The sequence below is a fragment of the Empidonax traillii genome, unplaced genomic scaffold, assembly GCF_003031625.1.
Source record: "Empidonax traillii isolate 1590-97213 ecotype Southwest subspecies unplaced genomic scaffold, ASM303162v1 scaffold1169:size251926, whole genome shotgun sequence".
Taxonomy (NCBI): domain Eukaryota; kingdom Metazoa; phylum Chordata; class Aves; order Passeriformes; family Tyrannidae; genus Empidonax; species Empidonax traillii.
Genome location: NW_020956362.1, coordinates 114,857 through 136,664, shown reverse-complemented (window position 1 = coordinate 136,664; position 21,808 = coordinate 114,857). Strand labels below are relative to the sequence as shown.

General features: G+C 38.7%; 1 protein-coding gene across 1 annotated transcript in view; it reads left to right on the top strand.

Annotated features, from left to right (window-relative positions):
* KIF26B (kinesin family member 26B) overlaps positions 1 to 21,808 on the top strand; it is a gene marked incomplete at its 3' end in the record, with an annotated part of 205,739 nt that overhangs the window by 77,449 nt on the left and 106,482 nt on the right. The window lies entirely within an intron of this gene.

Here is a 21,808-nt window from a genome sequence, read left to right as displayed (position 1 = left end):
TAGGGGATGAAATACCCTGCAGAAATGAAAGAAATATTGTGAGTGCAAGTCCTTAGCTAGGTTGGAATGGCATTTAGTCAGCAGTTTGGATTTAATACCAAAGTTTGACATTATAGTACCTCAACTCAAGAGGACATATTAAGCTGTGAACAGCATTAAACTGCCTTTATCCTTCCTGTTTCTTCAGGTGTAACCTTCTTTATTTAATATTCTTGTTTACAGTAGATTTTTAGCAAAAAAAAAAAGACCAAAATTTTGATACAAATGGTGATTAAAAACCTGTTAACTTTAGACAGAACAAAATCTTAATTTTGGAAAAAACATGTTTTTTTCCCCAACAACAACAAAGCCCCGACCCCTTTTTCAAAAGGACTTCTACAACTTAGCCAACTGCAATAGAACAATTGCTTTTCTATATTACAGTCTGTCACATTGTACTTATAGACAACTTTAGTTTAACTGAGTAAAAATTTTGTAGTCGTGGAAGGTAGGATCTAAAAAAGCCATAGGAGATTTTTTTAGAGACAGAGACTAGTACACCAAGATAAAATGTAGCATGGATCTGAAGGTAAATCGGGGGTTGGTGAGCACAGGCATAGGATGTGTCACTGACGTTTGGACTTCATAACATAAATGACCAAAACAGTCAGGTTTCTGCTAGGGAAAGAATGTTATACCAACAGAAGAGAATATTTGGTTGATCTTTTGAGATGCTATTTAAATAGTGATGAGAACATTAAGAGTGTCACTGGAAAACAAAATTCTTCACTGATATAGTCAAGGCTCCTCTGAGCTTTATAATGTTTCTGGCATACTTTGAAGTCGCAGCATCTCATAAAGGATATGTTGACCTGTCTGTTAAATTTGGATCTAGTAAATTTAACTCTAGGTAGAGCTTCATCATTTCATCCTAGTCAAAGACTGTTATTTTAGTAGCTATGGACATCTGTGCACAAGATACAGCTCCTATACTCTTAGCCAAAGCTGCTCTGAAAGAGTGGAAGTTGTTTTTCTGATAAATGTTTTCCATTAACCACCAGGGCTGCTCAGCAGATGAGTATTTATGTCACCATCTCTCTTCTTGTCATGCCTTGTGATTTGCCTTCTCTTGCTGTGCTGAGGTCTCTGAGTATCAGTTATGTAGGTGTGGGTTAAGGCTGTGGGAGAAGTGAGGCAGGATGCTCCTTTGCCTTCACACAAAGGGAAAGGAGAAAAATTAGTTCACATTCCATGCTCCCTCTTTACCTCTCCAAGGCTACAAAGCATCCCAATCCCCACAGGTGGAGAAAGGGATAAGAATCTGTTCTTTACTCTGTCAACATATGCTGTAGCCACTGAGAAGGATTGATTCTGTGGGAGATAAGATGTATCCTATAAATATGTGCTCTACCTGCTCCCCAGTGCTTGCCTCTATAACTATCTTTCAGGTCAGTGTGATTCAGAGTCATCTCCTTAGCATTTCAGGGCTTTTAGTGGTGTAAACTAAAGCCACTGATACTGGCTGTGAATCCATATTATTTTGGGGGGCCAGTGCTTCACTGAAAGCACAAAATCAGTTATTTTCTTAAATACTACCTCATTAATAAGAGCATTAGTTGCAGCAAGGCACTGCTCATATTTTTTAAAAGTTAGTTTGTTTTTTTTTTTTTTTTGCAGCCAAAATGTACAGAAAGCGCCCAAGGTGACAGAATCATTGGAATTCTAAAAATAAAGTAGGGCAGATGTGTGACATAAGTATACCTACCTTGTTATTGGAACTATAACTATTGGAACTATATAACTATTGGAACAATGCAGCACTGAAAATACCATACTTGGAAAGAAAATTGATTCCTAAATATCAGTCTCTGAATTCTCAAGTGTATTGGCTTGAGAACAATATGGTGTTAATAGTATTTAAGCCAGATTTTAGGTATTTAGATGCTTAACATTCAGCAGCTTTAGATACTACTGAAAATATGTAGAAACCATTCAAAACTGGGCCCTTTTATTACTGCAAAAGTGAACACTGTACTAAACCTTGAAAGAGAGAGCAATGAATTAAAAAAACCCACAACTTAATAGAAGCCAACACAGTTTGAGATGCAGGTGAAAGCCAACTCTTAATCCTGTTTGTGGGCTTTGCTCCAGCTGGGCTAGTTGTGTGGGTGAAGGAAGCCAGATTTGGCACTGGGAAGCAATAACACTGAAGAAGACATAGGGATGAAGAGATGCTGTATGCAAGAGCTAAATTGCAGTCTGTATTTCCAGGAATACTGGGATGAGGAGAGGAGAGTTCCTCTTTACAAAATTATGATTCAGAAGCATGGGCTACAATGTTGTGAGAGAGACTGAGAAACCAGGGATTTCAGAGAAAGGGATTAAGAGTAATTAATGATCCTAATAAAAAGGACTAAATGTGTATGGTTTGGCTAAGTGGTGACTAATATAGCCCGAGGGATAGAACAGCCCACAAATTTTTGAGGAATGGAACTCCCCTAAAGAGAGAGAGAAGAAGAATTATTTAGCATAAAGGATGAATTGCAACTATAAGTAAATGGAGAAAACAAGACAAAGGAAAACTTAATCTCAATATTGAGAACAAATTCCTGAATGAGAGTTCAGTTGCTATCTCCTGGAATAATCATCCCAAAGAAGTGCGGGAGCCTAACTTTTCCCTGTATTAAAAGCTTGGCTGGAAAAATACTATGCACACAACTGGAGCAAACTTAATCTTGATCTGAGAAAAAAGAGAAAGTCTGGAGGTCCACTACTCTTATGCTGTCTTGAAGCAATAACATGTACATGGACGTGCTCTTCTTCCCTGATGTTTGGGAGTTTTTTCTCTTAGAAATCAGTTCAAATTTCAAACTATATTGGCAGATGTGCCTCTGTAGATGTAGCTGCCCTGGGCAAGATGAAGCCCTTTTGCCATGGGAAGCCAGGCCCTGGCTGCCCCAGGGAGCAGCCGTGTAGGAGAGGACCCAGGGGGCTGCTTGGACACTGAGTAGGCACAGCCTGCAGTGTGTCCAACAGCGAGGGACAGCATCAGTGTCCTGGGCTGTACTGGCAGGAGCAGAGCTATGGATCAAGGGCAGTGATGATCCCTCTCAGATCAGCATTTGTTATACTTTATCTAGGCACTGAGTCCAGCTGGGAGGGAGTCTCCAGTGCAAGAGGGACAAGCAAGTTGAAGGGAGTTAACCAGGGGCCACCAAGGCCCGGGTTTGAGCAGGAGGATGTACCAGAGACCACTCTTCCAACCTGCATTATCCTACATAGTATGAGTCTTGTTTTGCTATAGACAGTGATGCATACCAGATAATCATTAGAAGTTTTTATAAAAACAGTTTGTTCCACAGAAAGTATGAGATTATGTCTAAGTTTAGGAAAAAGATGAAGGACATTTTTGCTTTTAACAGAACTTGTTCTATTGGGCTGCACTGCTACATGTTTTTTACCTGGAAAAAAAGGGAACCTCAGAGAAATTGTAAACAGCATTGAATCCTTCAGACAGTTCTACCTGTCCAAGCCACAGTTGTGTATGAGGAGTGTGTGCTTCCCCACTGTCCCTTAGTGACATATTCCTGACGCTGATTTCAGTTGCAACCCCCTTCGTGCTGGTGCTGCCTTTGGCAATGCCTTTCTTTGGAATGGACTGCAGTGTGCTTGCTGTGCTGTACTGTATGCAGTGTGGTACTACTGGGAGGTTATGTAAATGCCATCACTGGAGGTTCTTCCAACCACAGGGAGATGGTGCAGTGTTTCTCAGAGTGTCTCTTTGCTTATAGGCAGGGCATGCTTCACTTGCTCTGACTTTCTGCCTCTTGTGCAAACATTAATACCTAAGCCAGCTGAGTTTATAATGCTTTCACATCTGAATTTTATGCAGGTGTAAACAATTAATGAGTTTGCAAGGTAATGAAAAATCAGGCCTCAGGTCCTCAGGAGCAGGCTCCATTGTTATTTCAGTAAGGGGACATGGAACAGTGATTCTAAAATCTCAGGAGAGTTTTTGCAAACATGCTTAAATCAAACTGCAGTTAGAGAAATTAAATTGAAAGCTATGTTATGGCTGGGCTGGGAGGAAGATCAAAGGAAGGACCAAGGTGGTACAGAAAAAGAGAGAGGGGAAAAAGGGAATCACTCCACATCATGCTTCTGGCTACACCTCGATTTCATGTCAGAGTTTACTGACCTCCCTTCCCCTTTCTTCTGCTTGTTGTGCTAACATAACTCTTTGTGGGTCAGTGTTGTAAACTGGATCACTGGTAGGCTAAATATGCATCCCTTCAGGGGTGGGCTTGCTCTCCTGACAAGGTGAACCACAACCATCAGGGCAGCAGAGGGAAATGCAGTTCATCTTGGCTGTTACATGTGAGCCTTGGCTTTTGTACTGCAGTAATTGGATGTGCCCTTTCCATCAGCTGTTCCAACAGCCAAGGTTTGTATGTATACAAGAGAGATATGTGGTACTGCTCTTTATGTGTACTTTGCTATATAAACTGTATTTAGCTCATTGCATTACAGAGGTGAAAATTACATTCTGTGCATGTGTGTATAGAGAAACAGTGTTAAAGGCTTAACCTCTTCAGCCCTCTGCAAGGAAATTCTTGAGTCACATGCTAAATAGGGTCCCAGCAGGTGTTTGCATCTCTCTTTGCCTTTCCCAGTTTCACACATGCTGTGTGTTTTGCTCTTTCTCAACCACTCTTAAACGCTGAATAGAGTGGCTGAGAGAAACTGAGACAGCTTCTTTCAGAAAGCTGCAGGGAGAAGCTTGTAGCGTGCTATTCAAAACCTCCTACAAATGAGAAACCTTTTGCTGGTGCAGGTACTGTGTGGGGTGGGAAGCTAGCATTACATTCAGTCGAGATACCTTCTCAGATGAAATCTGTTAGGTGGTGGTAGTGTTTGCCCAGAGAATCATGGCTCTTCCATTCCTTCTGGCTTTGTAGCGCCTCTGTGGATTTGGGGATCTTTATGGCTTTCTGTCTTGACCTCCATACTGTTGCACTTCTGTGGGGGAAGCTACAGCTCTAACCAGGAACATCTGAACAAAATGTTTTATTATCAGACACAAAGAAAAGTTTCTTGCATTTGATTTTCTGGCCATAATGTAGTAATGATAATGATGGAATGGCAGGCAATATAAATAATGTGATTATAGTTATTTGGACGGGGAACTGGAGGAGTTTTATTACCTTCTTTGCTTCTTTCGTAAGTTTCAATGTGCCCATTTAAAAAGTATAACCAAAACAATATGTTTCCTTGGTTTATACATTAGTCACTATGAAAAGTCACTATGAAATCCTAGCATTGAGATATACAGATGTTTTTTCATGAAGGGAAAGCTTAATATTACATGTGAAAGACGTGCCTAAATGGATCTTTCTCTTTTTGAGTCAGCATACCAAGAACTAAACGGATAAAACCCAGTAAACATTACACTAACCTTTAGTAATATTCAGTTACTGTAATTTGCTATATTTATTTCTATTTTTATTAGCTGACCTAACTTTCATCCTTTCATCTTTTTTCTTCCATTTTAGCAGTCATTTGTGGATTAAGAGGCTTTTAGTTTTGTATCTAACTGGGACAAAGAGTGGGACAAATTTCAAGCTTTCCATGAACCAGCTGCTGTGAAATCATACAGAAGTATTTGGAGCAAGGCTAGCTTAGATTTCCTGAAAATTTGCCCCATGTGTGTTATGCACAGTTACATGTTAGTGCCTAAATTGTTTTCTTGTCTTGAGGTTTGCAAGTTTCTCTGTGGCATTGCTTTTCTGGATAATAAACCTGCAGAGCCTTGGGAAAAACAAACAATGGCTGTTTGGGGTAAAGCTCCACAAACCTGTGTAGTGTCCACATAATTCCTTCTTTAACTCTTATCAGGTTAGTAACTAAAGCTGTATGAACCATCGTTTCTTTGTTTGGCATCAGAAATGAAACAAAAAAAATTCTGGTTTGACTTAGAACATTCTTTTCAATCTGATACAATTTTATTTCTCTTTCCAGGTATGCTAAAATTTTTTAAAAAATATGCATGTGTGGCTTTAAGGCACTGAAGTGTTTCACTGGTGTTCTTAAAATTCTAGTACATCCTTTCATCCTAAACACTGTTTATGACCAAAGCTACTAGCCAAATTTTTACCCATAACCTAGAAACTAAGAACCTGAGGATTGCATCCTATCCTCTGTTACATGTGTGTGAGTGTACAGAGGAAAGGTGGAAGAGGTGTGTTAGGTCTCTGCACCAGCAGCTCTGGGCACTACTGAAGCACTCTCAGCTCAAGCTGGAGTAGTGACTAATGAGCCAGCTGGTCCACCACAACCTTGAGGGACACTTCTAGTGCTGCAGCTAGATCGTACATAGATAGCTGATGCTTGCTCATTATCTCTTGGACTCAAAGGAAAGTGCTTCTTTGCCTTCCTGAAAATGTATATTCCTGCCGTGAAGAATTCAGACCAGTGTGAGTGGTTACCACCTGTAGATACCACGCACTGACTGCCAACCTCAACTCTGAGCTTGCCATTTGCAAAGACAGACCTATTTTCCCCATAGCTTTGGAATGATTTAGATATTATGTGGGCTTACTCTCAACGGCACTTTCTTCCTCTGATTCAACCTGCAAGGATTTATATAACCAACATTATTACAGACTAATTAAAACTTACAGTCTTCAAATGGTCTCACATACTTCTTTATACTTCCTTCGCTTGTGGCAATGTGACAGACGGTGTTCAAGCATCCAGAATAACTGTGCTTGCTTCCTGTTATATAAGATGACTCCTTAAAATAGACTGCTTAGGGATTTTTTGAGTTGTTGCTTTTTTTTTTTTTTTCCCTTCCCCCCCAACCAGCTTCCTAATATCACAGTACTGTCCTCATATAAGCCAGTGTGACTGCCCTTCTGCCTCTGCTATAATCTTATTTAGCCTTGGAAAGGAACATAAAAATAAGCTTTGTTTTTGTCATTCTGTGTTTTCCTGTGGCATCAGAGAGAGAAGGGGAGACAGCATGGTCACATGCCCTATATTTATACTCCTTTAATTCCCAAATGTTTTGCTCTTAAAGTTCTTATGATAGTGAGTTTATCTGCAGCAAAGGCAGCCAGCCTCTCTGTGCTCATGAGCCAGTTTTACTCACAGCCACGTGTTCCATTCAGCCGTGCTTGAAAAAATTCTGCATCTTGCTTGGTAAATAATGATTGTGCAATCATGTCTTGCACTCCTAACACACAAAGTGGTAACTCCAGTTTGGCTGGCTGCCCCACCACCTAATTTTCTAGGAGCCTCCTAACAGTTATATTGACGAGCTCCATGCATGAGCTGGTTGTCTTGTGTTCTAACTTTAGGGCTTCTTATAATCTCCTTCCCCAAGAGAATAAGTATTTTTTTATTTTTATTTTTTTTTTTTTTCCCCCCAGCAGCAATCTAGGGCATACTTCATGGTATTGGATCAGGTTCACAGACAGGAATTGCTTTCATAATTTGAAAAATGCCTGTTCCTGAAATTTGTCCAGCTCCTTAAAGGTTCCATTAGTTTCAGTGAGAGCTAAAAGCATGCAGCACATACTGTAGAAGGTAGTTGGGTCCTTGTGAAATTGAACTTGCAGAGCAAATTGATCATACATTCAGAAACAAGCGACCCAAGATTGGCCTCTGTGAGCTTCAAAGCATGATCATATCTCTGGAGAGTCATTGAAACTGCCCCTTACATTATTGATCGGAATTTAATTTGAGAAGAGTGTGTCTTCTTGAAGTGAGACACTATTTCTCCTGGTACAAAATGCTGTCTAATTGTGTCACATAGTCCAGGGGTCTTCTTTCCAGATCTTCATTATCTAGAACAGAAAGTAAATCCGAAGGGGAGTATAAACTGGCTCTAGCCAAGGGAACAGAATGGCAAATGAGAGTCCAACTTGGTGCAGTGGGGAATAGTTAATCATAGAGTAAGGACTGTAACAACTCCCCAATGGGCATCAGCCTGTTGGTGACGAGCTGAATGCATTTCATCCTCCTGCTGTGTTTCCAGTATTACCTGTTTAAGTGAATTGATGTGTCAGTAACCAGATAAAGTGAAAACATGACACATATGTAAAATAATTACAAGAGAACATAATAAAATGAAAAAAAAAAGGACTCAGTGATACTGATGACTGAAAAGGAGAGATCTGTAGCTACTTGCTTTGTCTGGCATGGGCTTGTGCTGCCCCAGCTCAGGTGTGAAGCAGTGTGGTGATGCTTGCCCAAGCTAACAAAGTCCAGAATTGATTCCCTGTTCTGTGCTCCACAGTGCGTCTCTTCTTCTGTTTGTGTATGCAGGACTGGTGTGAGTGTTGATCTGTACAGGGGACAGTGAACTTTCTGTACTGCATGTGTGTGTTCAAATATATACAAAGCACATATATAAAAAAAAAGCACATATATAAAAAATATAATATATATATATATAAATCATATATATATAAATATATATAATACACACACACACACACACACACAAAGCAACAATTTTTGTTATGGGTCATATTCTTGCCAACATAATTGTATCAGTATTGCTGCTCTTGAGTATCTGCTATTTTATCAAGTGCTACTCTACATTATATTCCCATATTCATTGTGCTGCTTAGGAATAAACTGACCAGAATAACTACTTTCACACTAAGAAGGCTATTTGCTGTAACCATACTGCTGTAATTATGCTGGGATAGCTTATGTTTAGGCAGGGGCAAAAAAAAATCTGTATTTATGTAGCGTAAGTTAGGGCTTATCTGTCAGCATCAGCTTTACAGTGCTTCTGCACTGTGGGCATAGTGTATACCTATTGCTTTCTTGCTGAAGCACCGTATCAGGGAGAAGAATAACATTTCTATTTAGAAATTTAGTGTTTCTTGTGGTGTTAGAGGGTTGTGTTATCAGCTACTTGAAACTGAAGTACTTTACCCCTTTCTTGTTTCACAATATTTGTAGTCTTTTGAGTTGTAACATTCATTCTTGAATGACTGCTTGAGTGGGGCTGCTTCAGTGATGCCCACAGTTTATGGTGATGTTGCAAGTGTACAAAACAGAAGATTTACTAAAAATAACCTCAGTTCTGAGAGTGTGAAAGCCTATGTGCCTAGGTACAAAGCTGTGCAGAGCCCCACTCTCTATGGTGAGCCTAATGGGTTCTGTTAAAGCCAAAGGACTGGTTTTACACTCTGTGGCTCAGTGAGAAGGTGCAGGGTGCGTATTTGGTTGTGAGAAATGAAAGTGCTATGATATGCTGATACCTGCAAAAAGTCCTTTAGAGAGGACTGATTGCAACCTACATTTCCTGGGTACTAGTTCACAGAACAACTGGGGTGGGAGGATGAGGGGACTGCTTGAAGTTCCTCAGAGAGTACTGCACAGGTTTGTTTTGAGCCTGGAAGGCCTAAACTGATAAAGTTAGATGGCTTCAATAAGTCCAAAATGGATCAATACCCCACAGATAGAATGAAGTTTTAATTTTGTTCTGAAATTTCAACAGGAACATGTTTTACTCCAAAGAAATGGAGAGTTCTTTAATACAAGGAGGCAGCCCCAGACATACCAGATCACTTGGTCAACTTAATTTTAACTACACTACCCACTCAGTAAGGTTTCCATCCTGTCTAGTGTAAATCAGATAAAAGCACTTCAAGTGAGAGCAGAGTCTCATGATGTTGGAAACTAAATGCAAATTTTGATTTCCTGACTAGTTTATGGTTATTTAAAATATGAATATTACCAATACACTGAATGTGTCAGGGTGATCAAATTTCCAGAATGGAAAACAGGGGCTTGTCTTGCTGCAAACACAGGGTGAGGAACTATTTGAACGGCTTGTGCCTCTCTGCAGGCAGCTGTAGTAGGCCGAAAGAAAGAAATTATTCTCTCTGTTTTCTTCTTTTCTGGAAAGTAAAACATACTCAAATTTTTCTGTATGCAGAGTGTGCTCTCTTCTTCTCCTGTCCTCTCTCTGGTACAAAAGAAATATAGTAAAAAAAATACAATTTTTGTCTTATTATTGGCCCGGGGGAGGTGGAAAGGGATGTACAAAGAGTTGCTGTTTGTTACACAGAAGAGAGATGGTAGGATCTGACTGCAGGCTGTCATACATCTTACTTCCTGTGCTTATAAACTTTTTTCTGTATAGCAAATAGGACAGCAGGATGAAATCTATTGTAGAACCATATAAATGCACTTTTGCAGTTGTAGGAATTTCTGAGGTAGGTGTGCAGAGAAAGAAGTATGGGAAATGGTTTCCAAGTTCAAGTTAGTAATCCTAACTTGACTTTCTGGTTTCCTAACAATGGGATATTTATAATAAAGGAGGTAGATGAACCAATTTTCCAGGCCTTCTCATCAAAGAAAGTACTTCACAGAGCAGTGATTCTGCTGTGATGGAGGCAGTGCAGTGACTTGATCTGTGTCAGGGAGCTACATTACTAAACAAGAGGTCTCTTGGAAGAATAATTCTGTTCTGTTTTGGTGTTTTTTTTTTTTTTTTTTTTTTTTTTTTTTTTTTTTTTTTTTTTAATTAAATATTTTCTGAGTTGTTGGTAGAGGTAATGTTTAGCCTACCTTTGCTTTGGTGATGAGGACCAGGATCTTTAGAAGAACACACTGTACCAAGATGCTGTAAAATGGGGGATGTGCCTTTTGATAGGATTGCACCAAGCAGTAGGTGCTGTGGGTCAGGAACCTATGGGTCACTGGAAAGGGAAGAACCAGAAGTCCCCAGCAGAGAGAGAGCTGCTTCAGCTTTCAGGAGGCCAACTGTGCAGGAAGCAAAGCTTTAGATGCAGACAACTCTGGGAAAGCTTGATTTGTCTTATGAAAAACAAGAAACAGAAAGTTTATCATGCTCCTAACCATTGACTATAGAGAATAGTGGAGAAAGAAAATAGGATGACAAGGGGAGAGCTCAGAGTCATGGCAGAATCTACCTGCTTGGGAAATGAGCTTTCATTCTGACTGCACCAAGTGATACATTCATGCCTAGCTCTCATTAGAGCAAACAACAATATTTTGGCCTGCAGATGATAAAAATATGTCACAGAAAAGCCTATATCCAAAAAGAAATAGGAGGATTATAAAAGGGAGCATTTATAAGAGGAAAAAGATTTTTCTCGGTAATATTGCTCCTTGTATTTGTAATACCTGCCATGGAACCCATGAGATTCAGATACTTCAGTCTCTTTGGTGTTCTGACAATACTCTTTCTAATTCCTCTGATATCCCTTCCCACTGCACCTTTCAGTCTCAGCTGTATTTTAGCAGTATTGAACATGAGTTACTGGCACTTTTTTCAGATGGAACAGAGCTGTGAATATGGGTGCTATCAACAAATCACAAAAGAGATTGAGATCCAAGTAAAATCAAAGAGCAAATACATTTTTCTGTCTCCTTTATATAAGACAGGATAAGTTTAAAAAAAATTTTGGCATAAAATTTTGAGTCACTTTAAATAACTTACTTTTCTACTTTTAGAGGTATTTTCAGGGATTTACTTTCCTTAAGAAACAAAAATACATGTCAGCTACTTGTTCAGTATAGCAGTATACCCAACTGTCTCAGAAGCCCTCAGAACTGAAAATTAATTAGCTTTCACTGAAATTTGTACAGGTAATAAGCAAAAAGCTGCTGATTAAATTCTTTACATTTATTATAAATTCTGCTTTTTGGTGCCTGTGCCACACATCTGTACAGTTCATTTTTTTTTTCTGGCAATGACTTACTACTCTGTGTGGTGTATTTAATTTCATGGGTGGATTTTTTTTTTTTTGTTTCCCTTTACTGGAAATAGAAAAAAAGAGAACAAAAGGTTTGTTTAAAAAATATCAATATTTGCCAACACTAAGAGTGTTTTCCAGTTTTATAATTTTTCATATTAAGTCATTTTGCAGTATGATTAAAGTAGGTTAAATATCAAGGTCAGCTCCCAAAGGAGGTGGGATCTGAGCCAGCAGAATGCTGAGCATTCCTGCAAGAGGCTGGGTGCATGGGATTTTCCCTGCAAATGGTAGGATATGAGGATGTTTAGTAATGAGTAGAATTACTTCCTTCTGCTATCAGTAGATAGAGAGATAGAAGGTCTTAACACAAAACATTGAAGGGGACTTGGGTGAAATTTGTGTCACATTTTTTTCTCAGCAGGATATGTGTATTTCATTCAGAATAAATTCATCAGTCTCTGCTGATTAGCTAATGTCCTTCCAGCTAGGCAACAATAATTAAGAAATTTCTTAATGTGTTTTGGTTACAACCTTACAAAAAGAAGTAGCCATTAACTTTTTCAGTATGAAATTGTAGTTTGACATTTCTCCAATCACATTTAAATTAATATTCTAGAAATAAAAGCTTTAATTTTTGATTTCATGAATTTCTGAGACTGATGCCAAGTGAGTTTGTTGAAAAATTTCAGAGAAAATACATTTTGAAATAAAAAAACCCCCATATTTTATTGCTTTCAGAATTGCAGCAACCTTTCTTTCATAGCCTCATTGGATCAGAGAGGGTTGAAGTGACCTCAGAATATTTCTAATCCAACTTCCAACTCAAAGCAGGCTCAGCTCTGAAGTCAGGCACATCGTTGAGACCCTTATCCATTTAGGTCTTAAACTTTCCCAAGCACAAAAAATGCACAGTGTTGCTCGGCTGCCCTCAGGATGAAAAAGCCTTTCCTTTTACCCTGTCCAAACTTCTCTTGTTTCAACATATGTCCTTTAGCTCTTTTTCTCCTTCCATACCCTGGTACAGAGTGTAAGTCCATCATCTTGGTACCCTTCTTTTAGGTGCCAGGAGGTGGGGGGTGCTGAGTGTGGCATCTCCAAAACCATCGTAAATATTTGTGTGAATTTGCCGAGATGATCAAGATTAAATTATCATTTCCCACCATTCATGAATCTCTTTGTGCTTCAGCCTGTTTCCATGAAGGTGGGATCATAACATTTCTTTCTTTTGTTTTGTCTACTTTGCTTATTTGCTGTTGGGACTGAACTGATTTTGGGATGTGCGCAGTCTGTTATGAGAAGAACCTCAGTCTTGGACCGTATCATATTATATGTAGTAATGGCTATAGTTGCCAGTAGTTGAAAACAACTTGTCTCAAAGAATTATCACTATCTCATGGGGGTGACTTAAATAAGTACAGGGCAAGACTAACAGGAACTCTTAGAGGAAATAGTTTTTACTACGACAGGAGATTGCTTGTCAGAGCTGGGCTGGAGTGCATTGAATTTCAGTGCATCTGCATTGTCAGAATAGTTTACCATTTGTACGCTGGTGTTATTTTAAATGTGCTGACCTCAAAAATATTGATGAGGCAAAATCCCCTGTAAAACATACCTGCCTTTTAACCTTTTTATGGTTCTGCCAACTGGAAAGTTAAACAATGACAAAATGGACTGTGAATCTGTGTGCTGGCTGCTTTTCCTCCTGGTGTTATGAGAGGTTTTTGCTGAATGGGACAGAGACGAAGCAAAATAGCTTTCCTCACAGTATGTGGTCAGGCTTTAGCATCCAAGGTAATAGAATAACCGTAATCATATAAGCTCCATAAAACTTACAGCTACAGAATTTTCTTTATGTGATTTTAAGGACTGTTATTAAATGGCCAGTGGTTTGCAGGCCTCTCATTGCAAGGCTTCTGTTAGTCATGTTTTTGAGCTGTCATGAACGCTCATGAAAAGAGTCAGCTAGGGGCTAACTAACCAGGAGTCCTGTCCCTTGGTTTGGCATTTGCTATGTTGTCTCAGACATAGGGAAAATCTGCCAGCTATTCCTGGTGGAACTTTTATGAGAAGGCAGTGTAACTGTACATCTAAAGCCCTAATATTTTACAGCTAACACTTAAAGACTGTCAGATCTGCATATGTTTCTTCTTTTACACAACAACAATATAAATATAAAACAGTGCACATCTCCTTTCTTATTGCTTAGTGGCAATGCCAGTGCCTTGCTTTATAAATTTTTATTATAAATAGGTAATGCTTCTTAACATCTAAAGCTTGAGCTGGATGGAGCCTGTTTCTGACCTTTCCTTGGAAGGTACTAGAACCCTTGCCCTCAGCTCTGTGAGTCTGAAATTAAGACTACTCTAGTTTGTGGTTGTTGCTCTCTTGCCTATGCAGTTTTCTCACAAGGACTTGAAAATGCATTGTCAAGTCACCATGGCAGTAATTGGTATGTTCTTACATTTGAATTTGAGTTATAGTAAATATAGCTTGTTTTCTTCTCCTATTAAAGTAATGCTAAACATCTGATTTATTTTACCCAAGTATAACGGTTCAGCTTGCTTTGTGTATTAAGCATGCAGTGACACATGTCCAACTGATCCTCAGAGCTTTCCAAGAACAGGATAATGTAGTGAGCACTGTGATCTGTCTGACTACCATTTTTTATAAAAGTATTTTTCATAAAACCATTTTTAGAGAGAAAATTAAGATAGATTAATAATTAAAAACAACTTTAACCCATTCTTAAAAAAATTGAATAGTGATTTCTCCTCTGTTTTTGAATGGTGAACATTTTCTTAGAGTTGAGTTCTTCTGCTGGTCACCAAAATCACCTTCCTTTTTTTTTTCTCTAAAGGTCCAGACTGACTGTGTGTGTCTGCAGCCAATAACACAGAAGGAGGGGTGAATCTGGTCGATTTTATAGTGTGTGTGGTGACATGAGTCAGTAATGCCTCAAATTTAGGAACCATACTAAGATGAGAAGAGAATGATGAGGAAAAAAAAGGGAAGAAATAAGAAATGACCTTTCTTTAGCTAAATATATCAAGATATTGAGTAAAGAAGTAGTTTCCTTGATAGGTAGTATTGAAGGACAAGGGTATGATCTTGTAAAAGTTCCAAATGTGATGGTTCATTTGAGTTGTTACTTTTTTTGCCAACATTACCTTGATGCATGAGTGCTAATTAATGGTCCCGTTGCCAAAGGCAGAAGGACATCTGTCACTGAATCAGGGCTTTCCAGGAACTTTTAGGTTAGATAAAACGATCTTTACTGGAATACAGTGATTCCTGGTGCAGAGAATCTTGTGAATCAAACAGTAATGACACAAGAAGACATTTGTTTCATATCTTGTCATATCCTTCTCTAAAACTGGGAGTTTCACTCGAGTAACAGCTGTGTAGAATATAAGTTCTCTGTCCCACAGTGTGTAGGTGCATAGAATTTTGAGCTTTTGATTAAGCTACTGGTCTTCAAGCATATTCATCATCTTTGTTTTGGTGCAGTCTAGGAGTAGCTCTGTTGCTAGCAAATTTACACAAATTTCAAGTTTGATGTAAGGCCATGTCTGAGCTGTTAATTTTACTATTGTACATTTTACTATTTACTATTGCCTGTGTGCAGCAAGCCTCAGCTTTCATAAGACCTGTCTTGAATAAAGTTTGAAACCCTATTTTGACTGTTTTATAATCAAATAAATTGAAAACAATGAGTTTCTGGACAGTTACAGCACAGTTCCTGGGGAGATTGCAGTCACTAAGGCTCTGTGGCCAAAATATCCTTACTACCACCCAAGATGTGAAAGATTACAGCCTGGGACAGCTTTATTGTTGCTATGAAATTGGATGCATTCATAAAAATAAAGAGAACAATAAGAGGCAAGTGTTTACTGGGCATTAGAGAGATGTTTATTATACCTTCTACAGCATAAGCAGAAAGCTCAAATTATCTCCAGATTTTAAAGGCATTGTAAAATAATTAAACGCAAATACTAAGAATCTTACTGGAAGTACAAATCTAGGAAGGAGTTCCTCTGAGGATTCTTATTTCATTCTTTACATATCTTACTGGGCTGCAACACCACAGCCCAGGGTTTGGCCACACAGAGAATTAAAGGGGAGTAAAGTTGCCCTGATTCTTGTTTATAGCTTGTAACTTCCTGCTGGAAGGCAGGGAACGAGGAATGAGAAGTAACATGGCAAGCCAGCTGCAGGGTTTGTTGCTCTGCCTTTTTGCTTTCACTCTGGAGGAGAAAAACTGTTCCATGTAGAGGTATGAGGAGAAGCTCTTGGAGGTTGTTCTCTCTCTGCCATGGAGCGTGCTTCCCAGATGGTACCACTGGTTTGCAGCAGATGGCAGAGAGGCAACCATGCCCCTTGCAGCAGAGCATGTCTGTTAGCTTGTTGGTTAAACATCCTGTACAGCATCTCTCTTCTCTTTGCTGTAGAAGGTGCAAGGAAAGGCACAGCACAAAGGAAGCCATGGCTCCTGGCCAATTTGCTGCCCTCCAAAGAGAAATACGGGACTTGTATGAAACCACATTTTGTACCACATGCCTCAGATTTTAGGGCTGGGAAAATGCTTGCCATAGTGATTCAGGCATATTAGCCATGTCAAATAAGTATGATTTGGAGAACTCTTGGCACAAGCCCACAGGAGGTTGAAGTGGTAGTGGTCAAGCCAAAATAAATGAAGAAAAAAAAAAAAAGAAAAGAAAAAGAAGTAAGGGAGGGAAAGGAAGTGTGCAGACAGGGCCATGGCAGGTGTGGGGTTTCCCCTTTTGGTAGTAGTACTCTTGTCAACTTGGTTGTAGTGTCACATTAGTAAGCCTGCATCACCTATAGAGGTGATTGGCAGAAAAAGAATAATTTTTTGTGATGATTCAGAGAAGGTATATTCGATCCCTACAGTCAGAAAATGTGAACATCCCATCGAGTGCCCTGTGTCTACTTTTTATAGGCAGCACATGGCTGATGTAATTCAGTAATGGAAGATTATAGAGAAGGCACTGTTGAATGGCCCTGTGTAACTGAAAATCAAGACTGGCTTTTCTCACAGAAAACAAGTCTGCATAGTTGTAAATTTGCTGTATTCCGTTGTTTTTTTACCTTCCAGCTACATGAGGACCTATATGTGATATGATATGATATCATGACTCATTTTATAGAAAACTAATTACCCAAAGCAGAAAATACACTGTGAAACCATGTTTGCAAACCTTTGAGTTGGAAATAATCAAAACTAATGGCACTCTTCCAGTATACCTTTGTTTGACATTCTGTCACTCAAATAAAATACTATGCAGACTACGTTTTACTTTTAGCTGACAGGCAAGAGTTTCTACTTTTTCTGCAGGAAGAATTATGTCTGGGATTAAAAAAAAAAAAAACAAAACCAACCCACAAAAAACCCCAGAACTTAAGTAGGGTTTTTGATTTGAGGGTGAGGCTTGGAAATGATATCTTTCACTTTTAGGTGGCCAGCTTGAGACCATGGGATATGAGTGTTTCGTACTGGGTACCCAACACTTCTGGCCATAACTATCAGTGTATTTTAGAACTGGTGATACAGCTGCACAAATACGCTTAAAGAGTTTGCTCAGAAGACTCATTTCCAAACTACACTTGCATCTATTTTCCAACCTAGTATGATGATACAGCAGATAAGGCTGTTTTGGGTAAGTAAAGGTTATGTTTTAGTTGCTAGGGAAGATCATTAACCTCCTTTGGGCTTGTCAAACCAGGACATGCTCTGGTAAGCCATTCCTTCCAAGGATAAAGTTCATACCTTAGTCTTTGAATGTGTTCCCAGCCAAGATTATTTGTGTTACAAAATGAAATGTATGCCTCCAAATAAAAAAAGAAAAATAGATTTTTAGTTTTAATTAAAATTGTAAATATTTACATTAAAGGCAGCTAATCCATGGCTGTTCAACCTCCATAGCTTGAGAGCCGTTTTCTCTGTAGAAAATATGATATGAAAATGAGAATATTTCAGTTTCTATTTTGACATAGAAACTACTGTGCTAGCTCAATGGCTCCCGTGATCTGGAATTGTGTTTCCAAGAGTTATAAGTACTGAATGCCTTGTAGTGGAGTATGAATATACAGTAAGGAATAATTATACAGAGATACACACCTAAGGAAATCTCTTCAGATGTCAGTGATGAGGGAGTAAGTCAGTCAGTGTTACTTATGAATGATAATCTTTGCTGACACAACTGTGAATAATATTTTAAGTATTCATTTAATGTTTCACCTCCCTCTGAATCTAATGAACCCAGTGGCCTTAGTGATCTCTACCTTGACTGTGGGTCCTGAAGTTTTAAGTTTGCCTTGGATGATGTGTTGCTGAAAAAACATTTTCTTTTATGAAGCTGAAGAGGTGTCCCTTGAATTTTATTAGCATTAATTTAGAAAACATGAGTTTTCCAACTGTTCCTTCCATGGAGTTTGCTTATATATATATGTTGTACTATAAGAAATTACTCAGTGACTTCTGTAAGCAACGTATTTACAGAGCTTTCCATAATGGTTTTTATTTTGTCTGAAGAGTTTCATCAGCTTCATTTTTATATTTCTTATAAGTAGTAAGAATAACTTAGCAGAGTTATTTCCATCAAGCCTTGAAGGGCCTTTGTTTTGTGTTAAAAATGATTTATTCCATTTGTGCTCATTTGTCTCTCTAGACAAGTTTCCAAAGAGCATACTTTGTCCCCCTACATCTCAGAATTACCTCTAAGCTGGTTTATTTCCATTTTTTCAGTGAATCCTATGGAGGACCTTCAGCTTTCAGAAAGTTCCTATCAATCATGAATTGGCTTCCGGTGGAGGGGAGTTAGCTATACAGTCAGCGTGTTTAAAAAGCCCAGCCTGGTCGTGAATTTTAAAGGAAAAAAATATATCAACCTTTCTGCATAGGTGGGAGATGAAAAGTATTCTGACTGCCCAAAGATATACCTTATTACACTTTTATTTTAAAGAACAAAAAGCAGAGAATGTCCTTTCAAGAAATGATCTTGGTCTTTGCAATGGATCAGGTGAATTTTCAAAGCAGTTCCCCTTTGCTGCCAGCAATCTATCAGTTTTATTTGGACTGAACTTTAATCTGCTTTCTAATGTCCCTCCTGCAATTTCAGCTCTTGATCTTGTGATTATTTCTTCTGCCAGAAATCTTGTAAGCTTTCAAAAAGTCTGCAGATGCTTGTTTACATCCAGAAAAAAATAGTCCAAAATATCTGAAGGCATTAATCCAAAGTATATTAGCTAAACTGAATTAAATCTGCATTATTTTGGAAGGTAATTCGGTAAAATGACATTAAAGAGAGTTCTGTTGTGAATGAGTGTGTCCATACAGTTTAATTTGCACGCTTCAAAAATTTAGTTTAGATCAAGTTCCTTGTGTGCCTCTGGGGACACAATCCCTACCACAGCCATGCCCCACACAGTGGGGAGGCGGTTTATGATGCACTGGAACCCACTGCACACCCCTGCATAGTTCATAGCTGATATCACTGGCCTCAAGTGGGAGCTAATGCAACTTTTAGCATGATCAGCTTTTTGTCTGTACATAAAGCCATGCTACCATCATTGTCATTACCATTACTGCAGTAGCGTGCAGAGTCTTGAGTGGAAATCAGAGTCCTATTATACCAGATATTAAATGAAAAAAAATAATAGCTGACTCTTGTACAAAGTGCAGAGCCTAAACAGCTGCTGGCTGAGCTGGGCAGGCTGTGAACAGGCAGCAGCATCAGGTCTCCCAAAGTCCAGCCTGGTGCTTTGCCTGAGATGTTTAGTGATGCAGAGTCTGCATGGGAGAGCCAGGCTTCTGACTCCCTGAAAAAGTAAAATGTGAGAATTTCTAACCTCCTGTGCTGGATCACAGAGCCAAATCAGCATCAGCTGGCATGACCAGCTGTGTTCAGAGCAATGCCAGCCACCCAAGTTGAATTATTTTGCTCGTGCAAATGTGCTCATAAGGAAGCCACACTCTATGTATTTGCATCGTATTGCAGTCTACATCTGGTTAAAATATCCTTCTCTTCCCAGTTAAATGCTCTGGGAATTACCTGACGCTTACTGCTTTTTTGATCTCCTTCAAAATTCAGTCAAGTCTGATAGGACTTGTAAATGACTTTCTAGCCTGCCACACACTGATTTTTCTCTCCCTGGGGAAAAACAGAAAAACCCCATGAAGTTCTGGGAAATAGTTTATTGGTTTTCATACATTTAACTAGTTTCAGGCCAAAAATATAACGAAAATGCAGGTTATTCCATCTGAATGCAATCTCAAAGGTTGTAACTGTCAAACAAGAATACAGTTCCAAGATTTTGAAAAGGCCAGGTACCTCCAACAACATTTTTTCTTTAATAAAATGCCAGCTATGGGCTTGGTTGGGTCAAAAAGTGGTTTGTATTACATTGTCAGCTTTGTAAAAGGAACAGCAAAGTCTGGAGAAGCGTTTTGTGGCAAGAGGAATATTACCTCTGTCAGTCAATTCAGAAAACAGCTTTTAGGAAATGTATTTTCACCCAAAGTGAGTCAGTGAAACCAGATGGATGACCACAGTAAGTAGAGCCACTGCCTATATTTAAAACTGGACTAATGAGCTTGACCACAAGGGTAAATTTTTCAGTATGTTTGGCCCATATTTATGTTTTCAGTTGTTGCATATAGTACAAGATTGCTCTTGAAATAATTTCGTAATGAAACTCAGGCATACAGAAGATCTTGACTCAACATGGACAACTTCATAGAAGTGCTGGTGATGGACAGTGTGGAAGCTGAAATCATTGAATTCTCTCAAACCATTGAAATGTTCCTGGGAACAGGAAAAATTGTTTCGACCAACATATTTTGATTATGTTTTCTTTGAAAAAAAAGCGGATCCTTTAAAGAGGGGGCTAGATTATAAACAGCAGTGTTTAGGGCAGAGTGAAGGGGAAGGACAAGGAGGTGGTACAGAAACTTCTGAGTTCTAATTCTATGTCGTCAATTAAAATCTCCTAGTGTTTTCCTTTTATTAGAAACCAATCTGTCTGAAACTGTTTTTAACTTGCCATAGGCTAAAAGAATAGATACTGTTGGTGCACACACAATGTGCATGCGACTAGCTGATACATGGTAACTTCATGCCCAGCAGTAATTTGTTCATGTGCCTGAGACACTTGATACAAACACAAGTTACTTGTATACTGAAATATGTGTTTGTGTATCTATCTCTCTATCTCTCTATATCTATCTATCTATCTATCTATCTATCTATCTATCTATCTATCTATCTATCTATCTATCTATCTATCTATCTATCTATCTATCTATCTTTTTTTTCCCTTAACTCCTTGGGATAAAATGATGCACTTACTTTTGTATGTTCAGAGTTGGATAATATATACTGATACCAGTGGAAGGGAACTAAGGCTTCTTAAAACTTAAGAGGATTTAGAATTATTGGTCTTGACTGTCACACCTCAGCAAGGCGAGGAGAGCTACTGTCAGTAGAGACTGTTTTTATACCTGTCTTAAGTCCCAATTTATCTGCCAAAGCAAACAATCTGAAATTGTTGTATCCATCTCTCCTTTGAGATGGTGCTCCTGTTAACCTGATTTGTTTAAAGGAGTCATTTTACAAAAGGGAAGCCATGGGGCAGCATGATTAATTTTAATGTTATCCGTGGGCAGTGCAGAATGCACAGGTGTTGGACCAAAACAGCTGCAACAAAGAGTGCATGTTGAATTATCTCTCAAAATAAAACATTTTAAAACCAGAAGTACCGAAGGTTTCTGTTCCCAGAAAAGCTTAGTTTTTTAATCAAAGTCTATACAAAATTCAGCATTCTTATCTAAGAATACCATACTATTAAAAACAATCTTCACTGTTTTCCCTGCTTAGGGGTTAATGCAGCTGGAGTTTGTATGATTGTCTCCATGTCATCGCAAATAGTAATATTTTCATTGGTCACCATTTGTTCAGTTTTTAGACTAACTTATATTTTAAGAGGTGATAAAAATTTTAAACAGCTAGTGCAATGCTTCTTACACTTCAGCAAATGCAGTGAGCATTTATTACTAATTAACT